The sequence below is a fragment of the Melospiza melodia genome, chromosome W (genome assembly GCF_035770615.1).
Source record: "Melospiza melodia melodia isolate bMelMel2 chromosome W, bMelMel2.pri, whole genome shotgun sequence".
Lineage (NCBI taxonomy): Eukaryota > Metazoa > Chordata > Aves > Passeriformes > Passerellidae > Melospiza > Melospiza melodia.
In genome coordinates this window covers 11,121,688-11,127,880 of record NC_086225.1, presented here as the reverse complement: position 1 = coordinate 11,127,880, position 6,193 = coordinate 11,121,688, and the positions used below count along the sequence as shown (strand labels likewise).

The 6,193-nt window shown below is 42.9% G+C and overlaps 1 pseudogene; it reads left to right on the top strand.

Moving 5' to 3' along the window:
- Positions 1 to 1,497: 1,497 nt before the first annotated feature.
- The window catches only part of LOC134431433 (centromere-associated protein E-like), an 82,849-nt pseudogene continuing 78,153 nt past the window's right edge, over positions 1,498 to 6,193 (top strand).

Sequence of the window (6,193 nt, the reverse complement as noted above, 5' to 3'; positions counted from 1 at the left end):
GCCCCAAGTCTTCTCCCAGGAAGCAGGTGAATCACAGCAGATTCCCTTCACTGCCAGATACATGCACAGAATTATCTGAACACATCTGTTATCAATATATGAATGGCATGACATCTTCTAATGTTAATTCAGACTGATTACTTGTTAAACACATTTAAATTGAGGCATAAGGGAGCTTAACTGATGTTTGCATAAATATATTTAAAATAATGCAGAAAAAGTAATTGTGGCATTTAAAGAGAGATTGGAGGACTGTTTGAACATCAGATCTTGCACGTGTTCAGATGCAACACATGAAATAACCATAAGAAAACCAATGTTTCCTTTTTCTCTTTTACGGTTGTGTACCTACTGATTTAACAGATTTCAAGGTTTGAATAATATAAACTAGACATGGTAGACCCTTTATTGTTTCTGACAAGAAATAAATTATATTCCTTCATCAAGCAATGACTGCTTCTAAACCCTATTACTTCACTCTACAGGCTGCTTACAGAAACAGACGCATTACTAGACAAAACTTATGCTCCTGAAAATACATTACACCTAACCAGAGAAATGTTTTCTATAACTTTTGCATCCTGTGTTCATCATCCTTCCATTGAATCTCAGAACCAGAAGGGATCTAGTCAGCTGAAACTGAAAGACTGCAAACATTCAGTGACAGTCAAACCAGGTGGTCTTTTTCAATTTTTGTAAACTCACCACGATTTTGCCTTGATCCCTTTGGGAAACCTACCAGAAAAGTCTCAGCTTCCTCTCTGGTAACTGTTGTTTATGTAGAAAGCTCTGATTCTGGAAATCCATTTTAGGAACACAGCTATTGGCACTGCAACCCCAACCTCTTTCAGCAATGTCACCTCTACAAGAAAAAAAAACTCTTGCATTTATCTGCTGACTTTTATGCATAGTGTTTCAATGTCTTCTGGAATATTATTAGTCAAATCTGTTTGCCTTTCCTAAGACTTAATCAACTTGTTGATTAGTAAAAACATCCATCGCTTTTGAGGCAAAGTAGAAATTTTCCAAGGTAGAAATCCATTTTGATTTAGGGAAAATGTACATTCTTGAGTTGAGCCTGTGCTTGGAAACCACAGCTATTTAGCCTGACTGCAGAACCTAGGCTCAGTGAAGTTGCTTCAGTGAAGGACAGAGGGTGATAGACAGAGACTGGTGTGAGAGCAAGTCAACCTGACCTAGGAATTCTTTCTGCTAAAGAACCAGCAGAAAATGTCATGTGAAATTCGTAAAAATTAATATGTATGAACCTATTGTGAAATTGTATGCATATGTATCTGAGAGGGGGATAAAAAGGGACCTGAAGTTCCCAGAGGTACGCATGCGTTTTAAGGAGAGGAATCTCCACATGCGTCCGGTGCTGTAATAATAAACATACCGGCTTTACAACTCTCACGAAGTTGTAAAGTTTTTGGCTATCTCCGCAAAACATTTTGGCACCCCAGGTGGGTCATCTCTGTCCCCAGAGGGGCAGAGGGGATGGACGGACCTCCAAGGTGCACCCCTAGGATTTTCCCAGAGGAGCTCCGCTCATCTTGGCTTGCCTCCTGCGAGGACAGACAAGGACCTGTTGGCGTGCGGAGGATACGGTATGTATTGAGGTACCCCCGGGGGAAAAGAGGGATAAGATGGCTGAGTGAGTCACTCAGAGACGTCTGAGTGAGACGTTCTGTACCTGCAGGCAGACCAGTTGATAGAGAGACTGCGAGACGGGGGTTCACTGTTTGATAGAGCGGACCGCTAGCGACCCTGTGGGTGGATTGAGTGAACCTGTGTGTGTGTGTGGTGTCCGGACACTGTATCATTGTATGGATAATGCATTGTGTGGTTAATGTTAATATGTTTGTAATCGTGCAAGTGTGTGGCGTATGAAAGAGAGAGCGAACAAGTGAGTTCACCCATGGCGCGGGGCGGGGAGTTCTACCCTTCTACCCCTGTTTGTAGCGTCTGGGTGAGGCTTGGGGTGCCAGCTGAGGCAGACTGTGGGGGCAGGGAGTGCCCTGTGGAGAAGTGGAACAAGTGGAGAAACGTCAGTGAGGGTATTTATTGTGTTTAAATGTGATTTGTGTAGATTTGGCACATTTTAAATGTGAGTACGAGCTCAGAGAGTTCCTTTGCCCAGATAGTTTGGACTTCATATCTGGAATTTTACTGTGTACTGTTATTTTGATTGTGCCTAGAGAAAGCTGATGTGGCTAAATGCTGAATTATTGTATGCTGTGTTCTGTTGAGAAAAGTGGGCACTTTAAGAGATATGCCCTTTCCCAGTGATTTTTTGTGGTGATTTTCTTCCACTGCATTGTGGTAATTTGATTCTTGGATTGTATAGTGGTGTTCTTCGTGGAGATTTTAGGATTTTGTTTGCAACAAGTGTAGCATTTTACACAGAAGAACTATGGTATGGTGATTTATGTTTAACTGTGGTAAAGCAAATTAAAGGAATTCCAAGAACTCCCCCCCCCCCCCGCCCCCCCACAGCAATTCAAGCCCTGGCTCATGTGAATTTGAGATAAGGGGTGTGTGTCTGTGTGTCTGTGTTTGTGGGCATATCAGAGTTTTAACTGTAACAAGCACAGCCTTTTGCAAGGCAGTAAAGTGAGTGTCAGTAGAAACAATGCTTTAATTAGATTGTGCAAGAAGAGAACTAGAAAAGACTGACATTTTGTAAAACAGAGTTTAGATAGAAGAGATGAATGAGTTTATGGGACTTCAGTAGGTATTATAGTAAGCTTAGACTGAGAACAACCTGCCATAGAGGTTAAGTGATAAACGCCGAAGTGATACACGGGGTAGCCAGCAGGCAATTCCTGGGAGTTTTTTGTGCATTGAGAGGCTGGCACCTTATATGCAATGCAGAGTTTGTGAGAGGCGCTGGTATTGCTGTTCTGTGTCTTAAGTGTAAATTAAAGGTTCCTGATCAAGCCAATTCAGAACCTGAGATCTTAAAGCTTGTGTGGGGAGAATCACATCCGATACCTGCCATCTGGAGATCTGTGTGTGAGGAAAAACTGAGAAAAGACACTGTGAGGCTTGGGGAGAAACAAGATAGCATAAGGGGAAGGAGATAATGAGAACTGACCAGAGCAAAGAAGTTCTTGAACTAGCCCCTTTTGGGAGGGGCTCACTGGGACAAGGCTGCCAGTAGGGGCAGCAGAGAAAATAAAAAGATTTATAATACCTCATTGCAGTTAATGCTGTTTTTAAGACGGGAAGGTAAATGGGATGAGTTTTATTATGATGATATTTTTTTGTTTTAAGAAATCACCAAGAATGGCAAAGGGACCGTGGGATCAGACTGCCCTCGTATCCACTGGTCTTGGCCCTTGAAAAGGAAAACAAGGGAAAGAGAAGGCAAATCAAATGTGTTGTTCTGCAAGCATAATAAGATAACAATATATGAAGTCAGACAAAGATTATCATGCTGAAATGCAAAGCAATTACAGCTGGCAAAATGAGTACATATGATTTCTTAAAGGCTCCTCCTAAGCTAAGGGAGCAAGGATAAAGATGACCTCCCCAAAAGGGAAGAGGACTCAGGCTCCAAAGGTATACCCATTTGAACCCATCCCCCTCCTGGCAGTCCAATTTCATACAGAAATAAGATGTAACAGACACCTCTGCGAGAGGCAGTGAGACCAGAAGAAAGAAAAGAGTAAAATTTTAGTTGATACAGGGGCCATATATTCAGTTTTAAATAAAGCTTTAGTACCTGTAGAGAATGTTTATGTTGTAGTGTGGGGAACAACTGGCCAGTCTGAGAAGACATACTTTTGCAAACCTTTAAAGTAACATGGGTACTTAGAAGCTTTTGTATATGCTCAATTTGCTAAACATTCTCAAATGAAGAGGTTACTCTGGAGGCAAATGATATAAAGATGATAGGCTTAACACTAACAGCCATTGAAATTAGGAAGGACATTAGTAAAGAGTTATTAGAATAAGTAAATCAGTATTTTCAGAAGTATGGGCCTCTGCTGTACCAGGGAGGGTGAAAAATGCCCCCCCATAGTAATCAAGCTTGAAGAAAGAACACAACCAGTGAGAATTGAGCAGTACCCCCTCAAAAAGAAGATAAGGAAGAAATCAGCCCAATAATTGATAGTACTGGATTGAGGGCTGTCGATAAGATAACAAAGAATTTATACCATATGGTAGCAAATCCATATAATTTACTAACTTGTTTAACACCCGAGCTAACCTGGTTTACTGTTTTAGACCTGAGAGATGCCTTCTTTTGCCTCCCTATCCATGAAGCCAGCCAGAAAATTTTTGCATTCAAATGAGAAAGCCCTAGAAGCAGTGCAAAACACAGCTCACATGGTCCACGTGCCTGAAGGCTTCAAAATTCCCCCACTCCGATTGGAGAATAACTTGCAAAGATCCAGAGTCCTGGGAAGCTCCACAAGAAGAAGGGAGGCTGCTGCAGTACGTGGATGATCTTCCAGTAGCCACTCAGACGAAAGAAGCATGTGTGGCCTGGACGGTAAGCCTTTTAAATTTCCTAGGCCTCCAAGGACACAGAGTATCAAAGAAAAAGGCACAGGTAGTGAAACAGAAAGTTATCTACCTGGAGTACAAAGTGAGTGCTGGGCAACGGACTTTAGGGCAGGCTCGCAAAGAAGCCATATGCCAAACCTTGAAACCCCAGAAAATAAAGGAACTCCGAACCTTCTTAGGCATGGCAGGGTGGTGCCAGCTGTAAGTTTATAATTATGGACTGCTCGTCAGACCCCCTCTATGCTCTTACTGCTGATGGAAACAGAGATCTCCAGTAGACAAAGGAAGCCACACGGGCCTTTCACCAGCTAAATAGTGCCCTCATGTCAGCTCCAGCTTTGAGACTTCCAGATGTAAGTAAACCATTCTTTCTATTTTCCCATTAAAGATAAGGAGTTGCCCTAGGAATACTGGCTCAAGACTTGGGTCCATACAAGAGGGCAGCTGCTTACTTCTCCAAGCAACTAGATGCAACAGCCAAAGGATGGCCAGGTTGCCTCAGAGGTGTAGCAGCAGTCGTGCTGAATATTCAAGAAGCACGCAAGTTTACCCTGGGACAAAAATGACTGTGCTAGTGTCCCACAGTGGCTGCAGTACTGGCAGTAAAGGGCAGCCACTGGGTCTCACCACAGAAGTTCCTGAAATACCAGGCCATCATGGTAAAGCAAGATGATATAGAGATAGTAGTGACTAATATTGTCAATCCAGCTTCTTTTCTCAGTGGAATCAGGGAGAAGAAGTACACCACAATTGCCTGGAGGCCATTGAAGCTACCTACTCCAGATGCCCAGACTTGAAAGACACTCCTCTGGACGATGCAGAGACCTGGTTCACTGACAGGAGCAGCTACATTGCCAGTGGAAAGCAACATGCTAAGTACACAGTTATTACCTGCAGAGAGGTAATAGAGTCTAGACCCTTACCAACAAGTACCTCTGCACAGAAGGCCGAGATAAATGCATTGACCCATGCCTTAGAAACAGCAAAAGGAAAAGAAAATAAACATCTATACAGACTCAAATTATGCATTCAGAGGCGTGCATGCACATGGAGCCATCTGGAAGGAGAAGAGAATGCTGACCTCACAAGGGGAGAAGAGACAATCCAGCTGCTAGAAGCAGTTCAGCTGCCTGAAAAAGCATATTAAGGCACACCAGAGAGTGAGCTCAGAATTATAGGAAAGAAATAAGGTGGCAGATGGAGAACCAAAGAAAGCAGCAAAAGGTGAGGTAATTAAGGACAGATTTTCCTCGAAGGTAAGCCAGAATATAATAATACTAATCAAAAGAGACATGCAACCCCAAGAGGTGGGCTACCATTGAAGGAGAGCTAGTAATCCCTTCCCATTTTCATGGTCACTAGTGAAGGAAGAGCACTACAAAACACACTAGGGCCTAACTACTTAAAAGCTTTTATAAAGTGTAGCTCCTTTCCCAAAATGACCAAGGCTGCCTGTGATACAGAGTGCATTGAAATGAAGTGTTGACTTTGAAGTAGTAGTTTCCACAAGATTTCTAGAACACACATCTGATTGAAACAATCGTTGTCAGGAATTTATATGCCACTATTATTCAGGTAAACCGACAGTGTGATCCTTGCCTCCAGACTAACCCCAAAAATACCCCCAGGCCAAAACTCGGTCAGACTGGGAGAGGCCATGGGCCTGGACAGCAGTGGC